We start from the raw sequence: 22,379 nt of genomic DNA on the forward strand, positions 1-22,379 counted from the left end.
TAACTGGATCTCTTAAAAAGATTAGCAAGCGGATGAGGATCCATAAATCTTAGGTTCTCTGTTTAGTAATAAATAAATGACTATTCCAACCAGACGAGCAAACAAGAAACGGGCAAAAAGAGGCAAATAGAGAGGGAGGATAGAGAAAGAGAGAGAGGGGGCGAATAAAACGGCAAGGGTGAAGTGGGGGAGAGGAAAACGAGAGGCAAATGGCAAATAATGTAATGCGGGAGATAGGGATTGTGATGGGTACTTGGTATGTTGACTTTTTGCGTAGACTGCCCGGCAATGGTGCCAGAAATTCTTCTTGCTACCTCTTGAGCTTGCGTTGGATTTCCCCGAAGAGGAAAGGATGATGCAGCAGAGTAGCATAAGTATTTCCCTTAGTTTTTGAGAACCAAGGTATCAATCCAGTAGGAGGCCATGCTCAAGTCCATCGTACCTGCACAAAACGATAGCTACTCGCAACCAACGTGATTAGGAGTTGTCAATCCCTTCACGGTCACTTACGAGAGTGAGATCTGATAGATATAATATTTTTGGTATTTTTGGTATAGAGATGCAAAGTGAAAAGTAAAAGGCAAAGTAAAAAAGCAAAGCAAGATTAAAGTGATGGAGATTGATATGATGAGAATAGACCCGGGGCCCATAGGTTTCACTAGTGGCTTCTCTCAAGAGCATAGGTATTCTACGGTGGGTGAACAAATTACTGTTGAGCAATTGACAGAATTGAGCATAGTTATGAGAATATCTAGGCATGATCATGTATATAGGCATCACGTCCGTGACAAGTAGACCGAAATGATTCTGCATCTACTACTATTACTCCACTCATCGACCGCTATCCAGCATGCATCTAGAGTATTAAGTTAAAAATAGAGTAACACTTTAAGCAAGATGACATGATGTAGAGAGATAAATTCATGCAATATGAAATAAACCCCATCTTGTTATCCTCAATGGCAACGATGCAATACGTGCCTTGCTGCCCCTTCTGTCACTGGGAAAGGACACCGCAAGATCGAACCCAAAGCAAATCACTTCTCCCATGGCAAGAACTACCAATCTAGTTGGCCAAACCAAACGGATAATTCGAAGAGACTTGCAAAGATAGACAATCATACATAAAAGAATTCAGAGAAGATTCAAATATTATTCATAGATAGACTTGATCATAAACCCACAATTCATCGGTCTCAACAAACACACTGCAAAAAGAAGAAGATTACATCGAATAGATCTCCACAAGAGAGGGGGAGAACTTTGTATTGAGATCCAAAAAGAGAGAAGAAGCCATCTAGCTACTAACTATGGACCCGAAAGCCTGAGGTAAACTACTCACACTTCATCGGAGAGGCTATGATGATGTAGAAGCCCTCCGTGATGACGGCCCTATCCAGCGGAGCTCCGGAACAGGCCCCAAGATGGGATCTCGTGGATACAGAAAGTTGCGGCGGTGGAATTAGGTTTTTGGTTCCCGTTCTGATCGTTTGGGGGTGCGTAGGTATATATAGGAGGAAGGAGTACGTCGGTGGAGCACCGGGGGGCCCACGAGGCAGGGGGCGTGCCCTAGGGGGGTGGGCGCACCCCCACCCTTGTGACCGCCTCTTTGACTCCTTGGAGTAGGGTCCAAGTCTCCTGGATCACGTTCGGTGAGAAAATCACGTTCCCAAAGGTTTTATTCCGTTTGGACTCCGTCTGATATTCCGTTTCTTCGAAATACTGAAATAGGCAAAAAACAGCAATTCTGGGCTGGGCCTCCGGTTAATAGGTTAGTCCCAAAAATAAAATAAAAGTGGAAAATAAAGCCCAATATAGTCCAAAACAATAGATAATATAGCATGGAGCAATCAAAAATTATAGATACGTTGGAGACGTATCACTAAGCTAACAGAATGGGTCAAGTCAATCACATCATTCTCCTAATGATGTGATCCCATTAATCAAATGACAACTCATGTCAATGGCTAGGAAACATAACCATCTTTGATCAACGAGCTAGTCAAGTAGAGGCATACTAGTGACACTCTGTTTGTTTATGTATTCACACAAGTAGTATGTTTCCGGTTAATACAATTCTAGCATGAATAATAAAAATTTATCATGATATAAGGAAATAAATAATAACTTTATTATTGCCTCTAGGGCATATTTCCTTCACTGTTCATCCAGCGACAATGACCTCTACTACCACGGGGTCCTCTTCATCCAACCCCCCACCGGGAACTGTTCATACAAACCCCCTCAACAACGCTCACTGTTCATCCAGAGGCAGCATCGATCGGCTTCAGTTAGCAGCAATAGCGAAGGAATCACACTCGGGTCCAGTTAACAGCAAGGGATCGATCGATCGCTCGGGTTCAGTAATGCGTAGCCTGCAGTGCAATCGCCTGGGTTCAGTTAGAGCCCAACGCCTCGCTCGGGTTTAGTTAGAGCCCAACGCCTCGCACACACGCGCGTACGTACGAGAGAAACGCGCATCGCTTGGCCCCCGACCACCCACCGTAACCGGGAACTCCCCGATATTTTTCTCGCCCTCGCTACTACCACGGTTTTTTCCATCATGGACGGCCCAAAGAATGTCATGCAGCTGCGTCTCCGGCCCTCCCAGGACGAAAAGCCCATTTTCTGTCATGATTTTTTGTCATAGAAGTAGGACTCCACCACATCTATGATGATACCGGGTTTTGTCACAATTATCGTCATAGAAGTGTCATAAGTATGACAAAAAAATTCGTTCGGCCAAAAATGTCACGGATGTGTCTTTTTTTGTAGTGAGGATTGGATGTGATATTAGGCATGGATTGGCTATCCATGTATGGAGGAAATATCGATTGTGCTAGTAGGTCAATTTTACTCACCACCCCGGTGGGTAAACGAATCAAGTATGTATCACGACATGCACCAAGGAGGATCCAAGTAAATTCACTCTCAGGAGTTGTTCAGGAAGAAGTGCCTGTTGTGAAGGATTACTCGGATGTGTTTCCAGAGGTATTACCAGGCATGCCACCAGATCGAGGCATAGAATTCTTGATAGAGTTGTTGCCAGGCACCGGACAATATCAAAGAGACCATATTGGATGCCCGCAAATGATTCGGAGGAAATTAAGAAGCAGATTAAGGAGTTACTGGAGAAAGGTTGTATTCGACCAAGTTCATCACCTTGGGGATCCCCAGTGCTCTTAGTTGAGAAGAAGGATGGATCTTTGAGAATGGTTGTGGATTATCGAGCATTGAATGAAGTGATGATCAAGAACAAGTACCCACTACCGATGATCAATGATTTGTTTGACCAGGTGCAAGGAGCTAAAGTATTCTCCAAGATCGATCTTCGATCAGGGTACCACCAGTTGAAGATTCGGGAACATGATATACCTAAGACAACTTTTACCACAAGGTACGGACTATATGAATACACGGTCATATCATTTGGATTGACTAATGCCCCTGCCTATTTTATGAGTATGATGAACAAGGTGTTCATGGAGTTTTTGGATAAGTTCGTTGTGGTGTTCATTGATGATATTCTGGTATACTCGAAGAATGTAGAGGAACACAAGGAACACTTGCGCTTAGTTCTCGAGAAGCTCATGGAACATCAGTTGTATGCCAAGTTTAGCAAGTGTGAGTTTTGGTTGAAGGAAGTTGATTTTCTTGGACATGTTATATCAGGAGAAGGTATAGCAGTAGACCCCACCAAGGTTCAGTCTGTCATCGAGTGGTTGGCACCCACCTCGGTTGGAGAGATCCGAAGTTTTCTGGGACTCGCAGGATATTATCGGAGATTCATTGAGAATTTTTCCAAGATTGTGAAACCCATGACAGAGTTGTTGAAGAAGGACACCAAGTTCAAATGGACCGAGAATTGTGAGGCCAGTTTTTAGGAGTTGAAGAAATGTTTGGTTACAGCCCCATTATTGATTCTTCTGGATATACGCAAGGATTTCCAAGTGTATTGCGACGCTTCTCGCTTGGGACTTGGAGGTGTACTTATGCAAGATGGAAGACTTGTTTCATATGCCTCACGGCAGCTTTGACCTCATGATTTGAATTATTCCACCCATGATTTGGAGTTAGCAGCCGTAGTGCATGTGCTCAAGACCTGGAGACATTTTCTGATTGGAAACCGTTGTGATGTGTACACGGATCACAACAGTTTGAAGTAAATTTTCACGCAGAAGGAGTTGAATCCTAGGCAAAGGAGATGGTTGGAGTTCATAAAGGATTATGATATGAAGTTGCATTATCATCTAGGAAAGGCCAATGTCGTAGCAGACGCTTTGAGCCGCAAAAGTTATGCAAATACCCTCGTAAGCGGAGGATTACCGCAGGAGTTAGTTGACGATCTTAAGGAACTACGTTTGGAGATAGTTCCAAGAGGTTTTGTTGCAGCAATGGAGGTTCAGTCTACATTATTGGGAAAGATTCGAGAAGCTCAGAAGGATGATAAGGAAATCGCTGAGATAAAGGAGAAGATGAGCAAAGGCAAATCCAAAGGTTTTCGTGAGGATGAACACGAGACTTTGTGGTTTGAGGATCGTGTATATGTGCCCAATAATGCGGAGATCAGGAAGTTAATACTTCAGGAAGCTCATGACTCGCCATACTCGATTCACCCCAGAAACACCAAGATGTATTTGGATTTGAAGGAGCGTTTCTGGTGGACAGGTATGAAGAAGGATATTGCCGAGTATGTGGCAGTATGTGATGTATGTCAGAGAGTGAAGGCAGAATATCAGAAGCCGGAATGATTGCTTTAGCCTATGCCGATACCCGAATGGAAGTGGGACAAGCTTGGCATGGATTTCATGACTGGATTACCAAGGACCCGATCGGGGTACGATTCTATCTGGGTAGTAGTTGATTGCTTGACCAAGGTAGCTCACTTTATCCCAGTCAAGGTTGTCAGAATCGTGATTTTATTGTACGATTCTACGACTTTACGATCCAAACCAACCCCTATGATTATACGATTTTAGTTCATAAAATCTACGTTTCTACGATCCTGATAGTGAAGATTCTATGATTTGCGATCCTGCCATCGGAGCTCCGATCCGATTCAAAATCACGATTCTGACAACCTTGATCCCAGTGAAAACCACTTATACAAGCGCGAAGTTGGCCAAGATATATATGACCAGGTCGTATGTCTGCATGGAGTTCCAAGGACCATTGTATCAGATAGAGGAACACAGTTTACCTCAAAGTTTTGGAATCAGCTTCACCAGACTTTGGGTGCTAGACTAGAGTTCAGTATAGCCTTTCTTTCGCAGACAGATGAACAGACTGAGAGAGTCAATCAGATTCTGGAGGACATGTTGAGAGCTTGTGCGCTAGATTATGAAACTAGTTGGGATGATAATTTACCTTACGCGGAGTTCTCATACAACAACCATTATCAGGCTAGTTTGAAGATGGCACCTTTTGAAGCTTTGTGAAGGAGGTGCAGGACACCGTTGATATGTGATGAAGTCGGAGACCGTCAGTTGTTTGGATCAGATTTGATCAAAGAGTCTGAAGAGAAGGTTAAGTTGATACGAGATAGACTGAAGGTAGCTCAGTCTAGGCAGAAGAGTTATGCCGATACAAAACGCAAGGAGGTAGTTTATGAAATTGGAGACCGAGCATATCTCCGTGTGTCACCCCTGCGATGAGTTAAACCATTTGGAGTGAAGGGTAAGTTAGCCCCAAGATTTGTAGGGCCATATCGAGTTCTGGAACGTATGTGAGAGGTGGCCTACAAGTTGGAGTTATCCAAAGGATTGTCAGGAGTTCACGATGTGTTTCACGTTTCCCAATTGAAGAAGTGCCATGCTGAGATGGCCGATATTCCTTTAAGAGATACAGTGCCCCTGGAAGCAATTCAATTGGATAATGACCTAACTTACAAGGAGAAACCCATGAAGATTCTCGAGTTTGCCAGCCGGGTTACACGCAACAAGGTTATCAAGTTTTGCGAAGTTCAGTGGAGCCACCATACCGAGGATGAAGCCACCTGGGAGCGAGAAGAAGACCTACGGAAAGACCACCCGCATCTATTTTCTAGCCAACCCGAATCTTGAGGGCGAGATTCATCTTAAGGGGGGTAGATTTGTAACATCCCAATTTTCAATTTGGATATTATATATAGGTCATCATATGCATATCATATTTCATTTGCATTTTGTTCGGGATCCTAGAAATCCTAAGCAACTCGAGGACCCAAGGAAAGAGTTGGGGATTTCATTTATTTTCATATTTGAATTTTCTCAAATTTGAAAAGAGGATCAATTTGGTTTTAATATTTCTCTCTCTAAAATATTTCCAATATTAAAAATAAAAGAGAGAAGATAATATGACTTCTTCAAAAAGAGAGGAATATTGGAGGAGAAATTTTAAAATCAAATTTATATTTTGTTTGGATTTTATTAGCTATTTTATTTGAATTAGAAAAATATGCATTTTAAAAATTGCATTTTTAGACCAGAAAAATGTTCACTTTGTTCTAAATATTAGGTTTAGACGGTGAAAATTGTTTCTGGTATTTTTAGGATTTTTTATATTTTGTTCGGGCGGATTTTTTTTAAAAAAATCTTTTCCCGCCCGACTAGGCTGAAGCCCAGCCGAGCAGGCCGCGACCCACCTACGCGCCGCCTTCCTCCCGCGCGGGAAGACCGAGCCGCCGCCGCCTCCCGAGTTCGGCCAGGGCACGACTCCCGGCTGACCCGGCGCCCCCTCCCGCAAGGCGAAGCCGACCCCCTCGCCTTCATAAGCGCACGCCCCGCCGCCTCCTCCTCCCGTCCCGAGCCGCCGCAGCCACCACCGCCGAGCCGCACCACCGCCACCGTTGCCACTCGCCGCCGCTGCCCTGCTGTCGCCGCTGCTCTCCGCCGTCGCCGCCGCCCGCTGCCGAAGCCCCGCGCCGCCGCCGCCGGAGCCGCCGCCGCGCTGTTCGCCGGATCCCGCTGCCGCCGCCCGCTGTTTTTTTAAAAGAACCGGTAAAGACCGAACCGTCACCTGGTTTTTTTGGGTTTTTCGTTAGATCGGTTTAGTTTTGTTTTTTTTGAGTTTGCTAATTAGCGAGCGTTCGTTCGAACGTCTCTGTTAGCGAACGTATTCACTCGTTTGACCCTGATAGCGAACGTTCATTCGATAGCCTTTTCTTTTTATTTTATTTTCGGCCAGGGACCTATCAGCGATTATTTTTATCGCAAATTAGCCCCTGATCTTCAAACCTTCACAACTTTTTGCTCGCTCGTCCAAATCCAGTGAAACCAATGCCAATATCTTTGTCTCGAACCCCTCTTTCTAGATAACCAACTTAAACACGGTTTTGACAATTTAAAATGTTGTTGCAAGCAGATTTGAATTCGAACTTCTTTTGATCGTAGTTTGAGTTTTGTAGCTCCGATTTGGTTGTTTCTTTTTGCAAATCGAAGCTCTTCACTTGTACTTTCAATTTAGATATTTTCTCTTGAGTTTTACCCTTTCATCTATTGCTTTAGTGTTTATGTATGTTATTGTTTGTTTGCGATAGAGTTTCCGGAGTGCGAAGCGTGCTACTACGAGTCACTAGGGTTTTCAGATCATCAACAAGGCAAGTAACACTTTGATCATACCCCTTTATTACTCAGTTTTTGTGCATTAGTTTCAATCCTTAAACACTGCATGGTTAGGACCTGATTAACATGTGGGTGTTGGGAAGTAGATGTTGAGGTAGTACATATTGCCCTTTTCATTCAAACCTCGGGAGTTACTACGTTACGCTTATTATACCTTTTTATGCTATGCTTGTAGACGTGGTTTGGATTGAGTGATTCATGATAGTTGTGAGAATTATTATGAACTAAGGGTTTATTTAAGGTGGCTACTTTAACACACATCTAGTGGATTGGTTGAGGCACCCTGAAGTACCCAGTGGTTGTCTGGGCACCTGGAGCAATCCAGCGTTGTCCTGGGATATCCCAGATTACCCGTGTGATTATTCTATGCTTTGCCACCCAGGCTCAAAGGGATCATAAAATTATTCATGCTGGAAATTTTCGTGTGTAGCCACAAGCCATCATGGGCTCTGGCATAGTTGAGTAAGTTGCGGGAAACCTTTTCATGATGGGCTAGCAGATGTAGGGGATTGTAGGTGTACCGGCATATCTATCAGTTAAGGGGACCTCTTCGGAAAGACCGTGTCTCGGTCATCCGTTTCTCAAACACCATGCAGTGCAAGAAATACAACGGAGGAGATCGAGTCTTGTGGGGAAAAGTGCGCAAACCTCTGCAGAGTGTATAAACTAATCATGGTTAGTCATGTCCCCGGTTATGGACATCTTGAGTATCTGGTGCTTGAATTATTGATTTGATCTCTTCACTTTACTTAATTAAATTGTTGGATGATAACTACTTTAATTTGGGATTGAGTTGGAGGAACCTTCTCAATGTTTTCAACAAACTTTGTAGATAAATAAAATATATTTTTTTGTTGTAGGGAAAAACTAGCTTTCTGCAAATGCTAAACATAGAGCCTCCACTAGCAGAATATGCATATAGATTATAGTTGTTACTTGTTCATTGTTTTATAGTGTTATCTTGTCAGCATATTTCATGTGCTGACCTACACAGGCTGCAACGTATTATGTTGCAGAGTTTTTAGACGAAGAGTAAGGTGCGGTAGGTCGTTGTCATGCACTCAACTATGTCGTTGGAGTTGATGGACTTATTTACCTCTGAAGCTTCTGCTGTTATCTTATTTAGATGGCCTTCAGCCATTTTATTGTAATAAGTTCATTTTAGAGACATTCGATGTAATAAGTGTGTAATTGAACTCTGTTATAAATCCCACAAATACTGTGTGTGTCAGCATTAACGATCCAGAGATGACACTTATACACAGAGATTTGATCGTCTAAGGTCGGATCGCTACATGTTGTCAACAATTTTAGAAGGTGTGGTCATTCTTTTTATATGGCATTGTCATTTTTAGAAATTATGTGATAAGCTTTTACATTTTATGAATGCAGTTGGTAGCCGTTCAGTGCATTGATATGAGTGGCCTGAATGCACAGCGATGGTTTTGGAGCGAAATGGACGATGAAGATTTTAGTGAGACTACTGAGTCGGACGCCTACATTGGACGTCCACAAATCTCTACCGGTTTAATTTGCTTTCGATTTGTGGCAATTCAAATGTACGAATCGGTCTGTGTAGTGCGCTGGATCGCGTGGAGTGGATATTCAGGGGTTTTTGTCCAACGCCGTAAAGGGCGTGTTCGGTTGCCCACATCAAGCCCAATCAGGCCCGCGCCGGAAGAAAGAGGCCTGTTTGGTTGCCTGGATTCACTGGTGAGCCTGCATCACACGCTTCTTAAAGCATTTTTGGGCCTGGCTTGCTGGAAATGCTCAGATCGGCAGTTTCTTACGAGTCAAGTCGAGGCGAGCGCAAGCGAGCGAGCCCTTACACGAATGAAGATGGGAGGGATGCGAGGTGTTTACGTGGTGTCTTCTTCAACCTCTAGTAAGCTCCTCTCTAATCTTCTCTTTTCTATATCTCTCTAATCTACACAACGGTGCTTCGATTTGAGGTAATCTCTATACGAAAAAGATGCACATCAATATTACGGTTCCATTCAAACGACCGGTTTGTAATTTCGTCGAGTACATGCTCAATTTCTTGTTCCCATTTGAAGCTGTTTTGTACGAATTTTGTTAGATTTATTGCGCACGGTCGATTGTTTGAACTTTTCTTTGACGAGCAGCCTAATCTCGCAGCTCTGCACAATATTCGTGTTGCAAGTTTTCTGTTTCGACGATCGTAGACGAGAAGATCTACATATTTCTCATGGCTGTACATATGGATATGTGTGCTGTGATTTAAGATACTGTTTAATTATTTCTCTAGCCGGCGTGGTTTCTCTCTATCTCCTCTCTCATCATCGTCGCTGTCGTTCATCTCGGTCTTCTCTCCATGATCCTACTATAGTTAAGCCGCCATGGCGCGCACACTGACGGGGTTTTTCTTCTCTGTTCTTTGCCACCGACGGGGTTGATCATCTTGGCCTCCTCTCGACCTCCTCTTTCTCGTCCTACTACACTGGAGTCATTTCCGGCGTCGATCATCTCAGCTTCTCTCTCGTCCTACTACAATGACAATGCCATATTGTGAGCATTGCATTTTTCCTCCTCTGTCCACTGTCTTTGCGCGAACACTTCAACTAGTTCGCCGACGGGGTCGCTCGCCCATGACTTCGTGCTCGTCACGTCGGACATGGCGCCCCGGTCACTGTCCACCGCCGTCGCCATGGTCCGGCGCATACTGCATTTCTTCTCTTCTTTCCTCTGCTAGCTTTTAATCCTATGTGCTAAGTACAAGTGGTAGCTCTTAATCATACCCCATGCAGGCAATTAAATATCGTGTAGTTGTATGCGTCGAGACAATACAGGCAACCAAACAACGTGCCAAAGTTGATCCCCTAATACAAAAAGTTCATATACATGCAATCAAATAACTTGCAGATGTCGCATATGAGCATGTTTTTCGAAAGCTAGGCTGAGTTGAGACGTATACGCAATACACGGTGCAACCAAACGCGCCCAAAATGATCCAATTTCTGCTCGCACGTGTTCCCTTCGTCGTCATCGTCTAGACGGTCGGTCCCCTCTCTCGCGGTCACACTCCGAAACCTCACCACCTCTTCGGCGTCGGCAGCCCCCGCGTCGTCGCCGCCTACGATGCCGCGCAAGGCCTCCTGCACGCCAGGTTCGTACGTCCAACCTCTCGCCGGACCTAATTATCTGAGCTGCTACCAACTGATTTTGCACTCGCCGTCCGAACCCTAACTCCCAGATTCGCGCACCAAATGGCGGAAACGGAAGCGAAACTCCGACGCCGTTCCCTTGCCGTCGGCCGCGGCCGACCACTCGGACAATTCCGACTCTGCCGCCGACAATGATGACGACGACACGGCCGTTCCATCGCCTGCGGTCGACAATGCCGACGACGAAATACTGGCCGGTGCCGCGGCCAGGGACCCGGTGCCCGACCCCCGTGAGGCAGAGCTGCTCTCCTTGGCCGAGGTTATCTCCGCCTTCCCTGCCGCCACCCGCCGCACAGTCAACCGGCCGCATCCGTCGGTCATGGCCTTGCAGCTGAGCGATCTGCGTATGTGGGTGATGTCTCCGCCACCGCGCCACCGCCATTGGAGAACATCTCGCGTGGGCAGCTCCAGGTGCTCTCCGTGGCGCTCCCTGACCACCCGTCCCTTTCCACGGATCCTGACAGGCCGTCTTCTTACGTCTGCACGCCACCTCCCCTCATGGAGGGGCATGGCGTGCACAAGCAGTTCCAGGGCCGCCTCCATGTCGTGCCCAAGCATTCAGGTTCGCTTGTTGCGACCAAATCCTGAATTGCTGAACATACGTTGGTTTTAAGTTCACTGCAACATGAATTAGTTTACATTTTGTAGAGTGGTTCTCTCCTGGGGTGGTGCACAGGCTGGAAAGGCAGGTTGTTCCACACTTCTTCACAGGGAAATCTCCAGGGCACACTCCGGAGAAGTTCATAATCTTAAGGAATAAAATTATTGCCAAATATTTGGAGAACCCATGCAAGAGGCTTGCGTTTGCGGAGTGCCAGGGGTTTGTTGTTAACACAGGTGAACTATATGATTTGAGTAGGATCGTTCGGTTCTTGGACACCTGGGGAATCATCAATTACCTCGCGGTTGGGCTGGTGCACCAGGGTCTGAGGGTGGCAGCATCACTTCTAATAGAGGAACCAGCAGGGGAGTTGCAACTGTTGACTGCACCGCTGAAATCCATTGATGGTTTAGTTTTGTTTGATCGGCCTAAATGTAGTCTCCAAGCAGACAACATTTCTTCACTGGCTTCATCTTCATCGAATTCGGAGGTGGTGGATTTTGATGCCGGTGCTGAGTTTACAGAATTGGACGGGAAGATTAGAGAGCGTCTATCAGAGAGCTATTGCAGTTACTGCTCACAGTCTTTGCGCAGTTTGCGTTATCAGTCACAGAAAGAGGTGCTCATCTTCATATTTACATATACATATACATATTATGTTTTCATTTTTTTTTCATATGCAGGAAAACTTGTTCTGTATCTAGGATTGTTATTAACCCTATGAATTTCACATGTGCTCAAAAGGCGTATTCTAAATAGTCTTGTCGCAGAGTTTAGTATGCTGTCGAATTTTGGTTGGGTTCATAAAGACTGCAGTTTTTTATTTAATTTTAAACCCCAATTTATCTCGATTCATGATTTTCTGACCCAGCAGATACTGGTGCCCATGTGGTTGTCACAAATCTTGCTTATGCATCATAATGTTGGAAGCCCATAGTAATATCTCCACATTTTATATGCAAACCAAAAAACATTCAGAACACAAATCCTTATGGTGTCATTTATGTGATGTGAAACGACCTGCGTCTAGGTGCAATGTAACTTAGTGTTGGTTAACTTGTGATACGTGGTGGCTTGGGCCAGATATGTTCTGTTTCAATTTCAGCTCGTCCTGTTTCGTTAATGATGTATAAATGAACTACGATACCGTTTTCTTCTTTGACGTGATGATCAGGGGGAGTTTGCAAGGCTGTATCATTCTTTCAAGTTAATTAGCCAGTCTGCTTCTTGTTTTTCTTTTCTCTTCTGTGGGTAAGAATCTAGTGGTGAAAAGCTTGTTGTTTAACTGATTGAGCAGGCAGATATTGCTCTTTGCTCTGATTGCTTCCATGATGCAAGATATGTTATCGGGCATTCAAGCTTAGATTTGCAGAGAGTCGATGGGGCTAAAGATGGATCAGAAAATGAGGGGGATAACTGGACTGATCAAGAAACATTATTGTTATTGGAGGGCATAGAAAAGCACAAAGACAACTGGAATAGTATTGCAGACCATGTTGGAACAAAGTCAAAGGCACAATGTATTTACCATTTTATTCGTCTTCCAGTGGAGGATAGTTTGTTAGAGAACATTGAGGTACCAGATTCATCCATGCCATTTAGACTGCAAAGCAATGGATATCCACATTCAGATTCCAATGGCAGTACTTCAGGTCTTCTACATCATTAAGTTGTTATTTGCTCCACCATCAGAATTCCTTAGTTTATTTTCCACCTTTTTGTAAACTGTGTGTGATTCCATTTTTAACACTGACAATTCTGTTTATTCTCTATCCAGGAAATCTACCTCAAAGTATTCAACATGGAAACGAACTTCCGTTCATCAGTTCTTCTAATCCAGTCATGTCCCTGGTAAATTATTTTTCATCACTTTCTGTTTAGATAATTGATGAACGGAGTTACTCCATTCCACCTGGTTAAAGGACTAGAGGGTTGCCAATAATGTATAGTACTATAATGACATGCTGAGTATGTTTATTGGCACTTAATTTTATATCAAATCCCTTAGTAAAGTTAGATTAGCCTCCATACTTCAAAGTTTCACTAAGCATGGTTCTGTCTTCAACTACAGAGAATGTTGGAAATGGAAGCCAGTACTTCTACTTGCCTACTTATGTACTTTAAATATAAGAAATGTCAACTAGACTCCGTTTGGATGTTGTAACTGGAGTTGGTATTCCGGGATTGGAATCGTACATCCTCAATACCAACTGTTTGGATGGTCCAGAAACTGGAATTGGTTTTGGGTCCCACTTCAGTGGGCTTTGGTGGACTACTGTGAAGGCCCATTATGGCCTCATCCAATACCGAGCTCTTCTGCTCCGAAACAAATGTATCGGAAACTATCACTTAGCTCACAGCTCGAGACCATGGACGCCACTCCTTCACCTCTACAGCCGGTGAAACTCAGGAGAACCTCATTAGCATGTGACCGCTAACAAGCCTGACACAACTGCCAACGTCGGCAAGTTCCCGGCTCAATTGCCGACGCTAGCTAGTCTTTGTGAACTCTTTCGCCAGCGAGCCCTTGCTTCCTATCTTCTTGCAGCTGCTGACCTTGTTTTAATCTGGCCAACTTCCTCAACTCCATCTGCTAAAGTCTAGATCTGTCGCTGGCAAGTATTGCTGACCACTATCAAGCTCATGAGACCTTGTTGGCCTTCTGCATCGGTCTCTTCGACCACTCTCACTACAGGCAGGCGCACGCTCGTCAAGATTTCACTACGGTCTTTCATAACTCCAATACCCAGGGCATAGAGCCTTCTTCCATTACTCCGTTCGTCCTGTTGGGTGAATATTGTCGTTCTTGACTTGGTTAGTCCTCATGTTGGCAGAACTTTCTCCTCTCCTGCAAGGGAAATGACCTCGTCGAAGATTGGCGGGGTCACATCGATGCATGAAGTAGTGTTGTCTCTATGGAGAAGAAGAGGATTGAGTGATGTCAAATCTGGAGAATAAGATGAAGTTTCCCGTTTTCATGCAATGTGAAATCTAGGTAACCAAGCATGATTTGGAGTTGCGACGTGGTATCATTTCAGTGCAGGGAATTCCTTGGCAGCGAAACAGAAAATGCTGAATTCGTAATTCACTCCCCCCTCTCTTTGAAATTGAATTGGGACCTGATTCCAAGAGATGAATTCAATTCTAACATCCAATATAACCCTTATGATTTTGAACTGGTCACTGTGGTCCTCCGCCAGCTTTCATCGGCCTTCAGGTCCTCCGCCAGCTTTCACGTCGGCCACGGTGGCCAACCTCGGTCTGGATTTGGACTTCTTCGGTTGTGCGATGGTGGATGCCTTGCTCTTCGGAAACACCATGGCGGCCACCTTCGACACTGCTCTGCCCGCTGGCATGGTCGCCATCGCCGGCATCACTTTCTTGTCCATCCCGCGCTCGTTTACCGCCTCTCTCGCGACTCGCTCCACATCTATGCGGCGGCCGCAACCAGCCATCCGCCATCACCGCGTTGCCGCCCTGAGGCTCGGCCGCTTGATTTCGACCTTGCCCTTGGAGTGGGTCTGGTCAATCACCCACCGACGCTTGAATGGGACGAGGTCCATGCTGGAGGGCGGAGGTGGTGGCAAAGGCGAAATAGGGCCTGGGGAAGGGCTTGTGGCGGCATGGGTGAGGGGACTCATACGGGCAGCGGCATGCTTGGGGTGGCAGCATGGGGATGGAAGATTCAAAGGTGTCGATTGGAGAGAGGTTGCTCAAGGAATCGAGGGTGGAGTCGGCATGCGTGCGTGGGATTCAACTGTTGGGTTTTTAACTCGCTTTTTTTTGCATGTGGGTGGGATCGAGCAAGCGAGTGGATTTTTTCCTTTGATCTATCCGTGGTGTTATGAAGAGAAGTGAAACGAGCATGACGTACGGTCTTCCTTTGACAGTAGGGAATAGAGGGATAATAGAGACATCCACCATATATTAGAATTTGGTAAGATTTAATTTATTCGTTTATGGATAGGAAAAGACAAGGAAAGTTTTGATTTAGTTGAGGTTTTTGTAAGACTAGCAAACATGTCCGTGCGTTGCAACGGGAGAAAAAAATGTCGCATGCCCCTAGCATAATAAGCATGACGGACCCTCTCATCCGTGCGTGCGCATGCACACACATCCACGCCATCTATTTCAACACGACACCCCACTCATGTTACTATTATCGTCCTTCTTGTCGCCCCTCTCTTCGTGTGGGTGTGTGTTGTAATTGTGATGAATGATAAAATATTAAAAGCTAAAGTGATAATTTGAAACCTATTACCCACAATGTTCTCACCATATGCAAAAGTTAAATTTTTATGAAAACAAAATAAATAATTGATTAGTTGTAAAATATAGTTCACCCCAAAAATGAAAGACCAAGCACAAAGAATCGTGTTTATCTAACAAAAAAAAGGTTTAACACTGGTATTGGAGGTGAACGATAATTTGATAAAAAGGTAGTATTAACATATTCTAAAAATTCAAAAAGATGTTTGAAACACACATGTGTTTGCCATATTTATTTGTCGGAAAATGATGTATTTTGTGCCAATTGGAGTAGAAACTCGTACACCTAAAAACCTATGGGGTAAATCGGTTACATGACTACATAGCTCGAGACTCAAGTAGAATCCTTAATAATTGAGTCCCAAGTAGAACCTTTAATAATTGATCCATTTTCACTTCGATCAATAAGGCAACCTTATTGATATTGCCTCTACTTAAAACCATTTATAGATTTGAGTTAAAGATTACAAATCCTATTTGCGATCCGTATATCAATATTATGATGAATTATGTTTGTTCATATAATTGTTTGTTTGGAGAGCTCCTAGTCAAAGCTCCATAAAAAACAGTTAGGAAGTATACCAAGGTTATTGTCCAATGCGTACGTGAATTGGAGCACCGGGAGGTGCAGCTTGAGAACGTGGCGCTGGCGTTCGATACACACTCTTGGGCCACTTCATGAAGCGGCATAGGTCGTTGGGAGGAAGAACTGGGATGAAGAATGCTGCAGATGCCGAATTCTTCGGCTTCTTCTCGAACAGTGGGTTCGACACCTTCTATACCATGAACCGACATACCGCCGAACCGCACAACAGAATGGATGGAGCGGAAGCAAACGGGTTTCAATGAGCAGAAGCACACCGTTTTCTTGGGCCGCTGCCTTGCCACATGGCTTAGTGGACTACACTCCGGCCAACACGCACACAAGCACGACACGACGGTATTGAACATGCATGCACAGCCAAACCAACAAGCACAGACGTCGGCCAGCCGTGCATGCCCTCTGGTAGCCAACTCTCATGCACAACACCCCTACACCATCATGCACGCACAACACATCGGTTGGCCGTCGTGGCGCCAAATCCGCTGGCCGCCTGAATTGTCGTAGCTCATTTCGTCCCCACACGCCCGATAGCGAACTCCAGAAATATATCTTATGGTCAGCATCCTTCTCTTCCTCTTCAGTCTCTGCACTCTCCTTGACTTCTCAACCTCAGACTGTGGTGCATCTTCGGGCTTCTTCTCATCTTCTATCACTGAGGAGCAACACATCGCGTGCAACACCATGCGCAACAGAAATCGAAGCTTACATCTAATGACAAATGCAACGATCGTCGGGCAGCGAGAGGCAGTCAGCGAAGGACAAGCACAACAGATCGGGTAGCTTCATGCACGGAGGTGGTAGCAGTGCTGGAGGACAACGCAGTAGTTGTGGTAGCAGGCTGAGACCTGTTTGGGAATCTAGGCCAGTGTTGGCGCCTGCTGCAGAATGACGGCAAGGGGAGAAGGACAGTGGCCGCTGGTCGCCACCCGCTTGGACGGCATGTCGGGGAGCAGTAGTTGCGTCCGTAGTGGAGTGATCTCCAGTGGCGAACCCTAAGTGCTCTTTCGTCCCGCGATCCGGTCCGCTTGTGCTGAGAACTACATAATTTACAATACTCTTTTTTAAGATAGGAAGGATAAGAGAGAAGAGAAGAGATAGAGATGTTTCTTGTCCAACCCAGATTGTTCCTTGTCCAACTTGGAAAGTTTTTTTTAGGAAATCCGGTCAGGTTTATTATTTCACGTACGGGGGGTGGACGAAGGGGATCGGGCACGTGGTGGTTTCCCTTTCCCTGCAAGGAAGGGGTACTGGTCATATTTATGTAATTCGATATAGGTGTAAATCTGTCCTTTGCACATGACGGATTAAGAATATCAATTTCCTTTATTAGTAGGTATAGATTTGATTTGATTTGGGTATGAGTAGTGGAAGGCAAGGGAAGTTTAGATTTAGTTGAGATCAGATTTAATTTGATTGAGTTAATGCATGGCATTGTTTTGGGAAAGTACCGATTTGGTTTACATTATTCCAAGTTACTCTATTTGCGTTGGTTTTTGTTTTGTGTGCCATCAGTTGAGATTACTAAAAGAAAAACCAACAGAAAACCAGAAAAGTGTTGAAGTGTGTATGTGGATTGCCAGACCTTTCCATACGTTCGGACTTTTGGTTGCGTTGGCTAATGCATGAAGCTTAACATGGTATCGGAGCTAAGGTCTTGAGTTTAAGTTCTGGCTTTCGCAATTTATCAAAAAATTCCTTCCGCCCCCCTCTTTGTCCATGTATAGGCGTCATGAGTCATACCTTTGAGTCTATTCACGTGTTGACTTTCCGCATCACACGTGAGAGGGAGTGTTGAAGTGTATATGTGGATTGCCTAGCTCTTACCATAAGTTCGGACTTTTGGTTGCGTTGGCTAGTGCATGAAGCTTAACAGGAAAGAGGTGTGGGGAGGAAAAAACCAGGGGAGGCGACGCTGCCAACTCCCCTTTACTAGTAGAGATATAAAATGTACCATTTTTAGTGCCATTTTGACACACATCAAATCTGTTTTCCTTTAACACCATTAATTGTCTGATTCAAATTGAAAAGCGTACAATTCAATGCTGAACGTCCAGGTTTAAGTGAACTCAAATTGCACTTTGCATGTACTCTTTCAAGGGATGTCTATGTGGTGCATGTAGTGCACAACTGTACTTCCATGTTATCCTATGAAACCATGGCCTTAGTCATCTGAAAAGGTATATATTGGTTGATGGAGAGATACTATAACTGCTTGCATAATTTTATGCTTAGAAACTAAACATGATTACACTAAAATACTAATGACAAATTAGTATTTAGAAACTAAAAGTGCAAATACTACAAAGTATGTAGAAACTAAAAGTACTAATGACCAATAAAATGATAAGTAACAAAGGTCAGTAAGTATTGTCATGAGTGAATTTACATACCATGTTCTCTAGCTGGGTTTGTCTGGCTGTAGGGTACTGCACTTTATACTTCCTCATGACCAAAACATTTGTAGGCTTTTTTGTCTTCTGTATATTTGGTCTCACTGTTCATAAATATTGTGTAGGTTGCATTCTTGGCCTCTGCAATTGGACCAAGAATTGCAGCATCATGCGCAAGTGCAGCATTATCTGCGTTGACAAGAGATGATGATCCCAGGTTAGCCATCCTTTTCTGTATTGAGTGAATTTTATTACCATTATCAAACACGGTTGGCACTTTGAATAATTTACATCCTTGAGGTAAAAAAAAATCTGTTTGGTGATGATATTTCGACCTTTGGTTTTGCTACCAGTTCCCTTCCCATATTCTGCTATAGTGTGATTTTGACCTGCCTTTTGCTGAAGGGTGATTCCTGAAAGAATGCATACTGATGATGGGGCCCATGGTGCGCATCCAAACTTTTGTGGCCATAATGGTAGCTGCTTCATATTTGTTACAATTAATTTTGCTGTGAAATCTCATTTGTTTACTCATTCAAGAGTTTTACCATTAAGTTATTATCCTATCCTGTAACAGGTGCTTTATCGTCCATTTCTCTAGAAAATGCGAAGCATGCCACCCTGTGTGGTTTGTCGGCAGCGGCAATTAAGTCTAAACTCTTTGCGGATCAGGAGGAACGTGAAATCCAAAGGCTAGTTGCTACCGTGATAAATCATCAGGTTAGCCTGCATTCTGTCATTTTATTGCATGCACAATTTAGTTGCTACCGTGATAAATCATCAGTATGCATTAGTTGACAAAGGTTATCATTTTATAACAATTCAGGAGGAACGTGAAATCCAAAGGCTAGTTGCTACCGTGAGAAATTAGTTGACAAATATGAAGCATCGAACAATTTCCACATGTTTTGTCCTATCATGTTAAAAAGGTTATTAGCGATGCTTATAGTTGACTAATTATCACACCATACCCGCAAGGGTCCCTTCCTCAGAAGTTTCAACTCGCTCAGGAGGTGCTTCACCCAAAGCATCTCACTCAACCCTTGAATAAGGCTCTATACTCGGCTTCTGCAGTTGATCTAGACACCACTGTCTGTTTTTTGCTTCTCCATGACACCAAATTTCCTCCCACAAACACACACATAGAGTAGGCAGAAGTTGATCCTCTATCATCTTGACAACCAGCCCAATCAGAGTCACTATAGCCGTCCACCTCTAGTTGATCTTCATGCATGTATCCGCCACCACACCCAGGCATACGAAATGTCAGGCTTGGTATGACACAAGTACAATAATCTCCCAACCACTTTATGATAATCTTATTCACTAGCTCTCTAGATTGTGCTGCCACTTGATGATTTTGTTCAATCGGAGTAAGGGCTGCATGACGTCTCATCATGCCCATGTCACGCAAGAGATCCAAGGTGTATTTCCGTTGGCACAAAGATATTCCCTTCTCTGTCCAAGCCACTTCAATGCCAAGGAAGTATTTTAGGTTGCCCAAATCCTTTACCTCAAACTCCTTGCTCAGGCACCCCCTCAATCTCTATTTTCTCCTTAACATCTCCAGTGATGCCATCCACATAAACTGCAAGAATGGTGATCTTCCGATCTGTGTCTATAGAACATCGTGTGATCACCGTTACACTGGTCATACCCCCATACCACAGACAACACGTTTGAATGCCCTCGGTAATTGCTTCAGCCCATACAATGATTTCTTTGGCCTGCATACCTTCCCCATGGTCACTGAAGTACAAAATCTGATGGTATCTCCCTCCACACTTCTTCCTACGGCTGACCATGCAAGAAGGCATTCTTGACATCTACTTGATGCAACTTGCACCCATAGTTTGCATCACAGGAAGCCAATATTCTTATGTGTTCATCTTTGCCACTAGAGAAAACGTCTCGTCACAAGTTTGACTATATCCCTTGGCAACCAATCTGGCCTTATACCGTTCCCTTCCCCCCAGGATTCTGCTTAATGGTATAGATCCACTTACAACTCACTGTTTTCTTTTCTACCGGCAATGTGGTTAGCACCCACGTCTTGTTTTTCTTTAATGCATCCAACTCCTCTATCATCACTGCACGCCACTTTGGATCTTGCTTTGCAGCCTTCCAATCCTTTGGGATTGAAAGTTTGAAGAGAGGCAACGGACGCTCTATAGGGAGGAGACAGCCTCATAAGACACAAAGTTGCCAATGTCATGGTCACCACAAACATCATCCTGTGGTAGAACCTTCCTTGCCACTTCACCCTTTCTTGTCGCTTCACGATTCGCCTTTCGCAACGCAATAGGCAGTTCACTGTGTCAGATGAGCTTGCATCACTACCTTACTGTTCCCCCTGCACTTGAGACTGCCGTCATGAGTATACCAGGAGTGTGTCAGATGGGCTATGCACTTGTGGCCGCCGTCGTGAGTACACCAGGGGAATCTTCTGCCACTGATCCTGAACAGGAAGCTTGAGATTACCAATCTGAATTGTACCCACTGTTGGCTGGACCTAAACCTGCACATCATCATCGGCGAGAGTACGAATTGAAATTGACCCACTATTGGCTGGACCTGAACCTGCATCCACAGAATCACCCTGAGTGTGAGACGCAGCCTGCTCCCTCACTTGACCATCCTTCACAGAGTGTAAGTGGTGAAGCTCTGCAAACAACAAACTTAGATCTGTCAACTCACCATAGAATGGTTTAGACTCCCTAAAGGTGACATCCATATTAACAAGCCTGCGTTTCTCAGAGGGGCACCAACATTTATACCCCTTTGACTAGAAGAGTAGCCTAGAAAAACATACTTCACCGCTTGTGGATCTAACTTCCCAAAGAAGGTTGGTATCTCGAACAAAACAAGTACTGCTAAACAACTTTGGGGTGTTAAGAGTTATATTAGTGTGTCTTTTGGTCTTTTGTATTCTAGCCTATTGGCATCCTTTTGTACACATATATAAGTTGGCTATGGCCTCCTAATAATATTAAGTTGCTATTCTCAACATGGTATTAGAGCTCTAGATATTTTTTTCGCACGCGCAACTCGTGTTGCTCCCGATCCAATCTCCTACACGGCCGCCATTGCTTTCTTTTCTGCCGGCCCATGATTCTGCTGTTGCCTGCATTCATCTCTAGCTACAGGAGCTTCCCATCCAACCGCTCTGTGGAATCCACAGATTCAGCGCCGTGTGTTGGATCCTATCGGACTTGGTCCCGATTGATCCAGCCGCTCGCTGCTCATCTTCCTCCAAGGCCGCCTTTGGTTGCTCGCCCCATCCGCGCCGCTATTGCCTTCGGGCGTTGCTCTCCTGGCCGCCCGACGCCCCTCCGTCCGCGGCCCCCAGATGCCCCTCTAGCTCCGGCCGCCTGGCGCTGCCAGCCACCATCGGCCCCTTCCGCCCGTTGCTGCCGGCGGCCCGTCCTGCCCCGCTCGTGGCCCCCTGTCGAGCCGGTGGTCCTGACGCCGGTCGCCGTCTCCACCCGCCAGTTGCAAAGTCCGGCTGATCGAGGTCCCCTGCTGCTCGTGGTTCGGCCTTTGTCGTGGGCCCTTTTGTCTCTGTCCAATTGACTTGTTCATATGCGCGGATTGATTAGAGAAAAAGAAGGAAAAAGAAAGACACAAGAGGAGCATCAGGTCTTCAACCTCATTGGGCTATGTCGCCATTCCATGCTGTCTGGTGATATTTGATGGTGCTAACTATGGTGAGTTTGTTGCCTTTATGCG

At 44.9% G+C, this 22,379-nt stretch overlaps 1 pseudogene; it reads left to right on the forward strand.

Moving 5' to 3' along the window:
• The first annotated feature begins 10,585 nt into the window (after positions 1–10,585).
• On the forward strand, positions 10,586–22,159 carry LOC125554633 (annotated as a pseudogene).
• The last annotated feature ends 220 nt before the right edge of the window (positions 22,160–22,379 follow it).

The sequence above is a fragment of the Triticum urartu genome, chromosome 4, assembly GCF_003073215.2.
Source record: "Triticum urartu cultivar G1812 chromosome 4, Tu2.1, whole genome shotgun sequence".
In the NCBI taxonomy this organism is placed as follows: domain Eukaryota; kingdom Viridiplantae; phylum Streptophyta; class Magnoliopsida; order Poales; family Poaceae; genus Triticum; species Triticum urartu.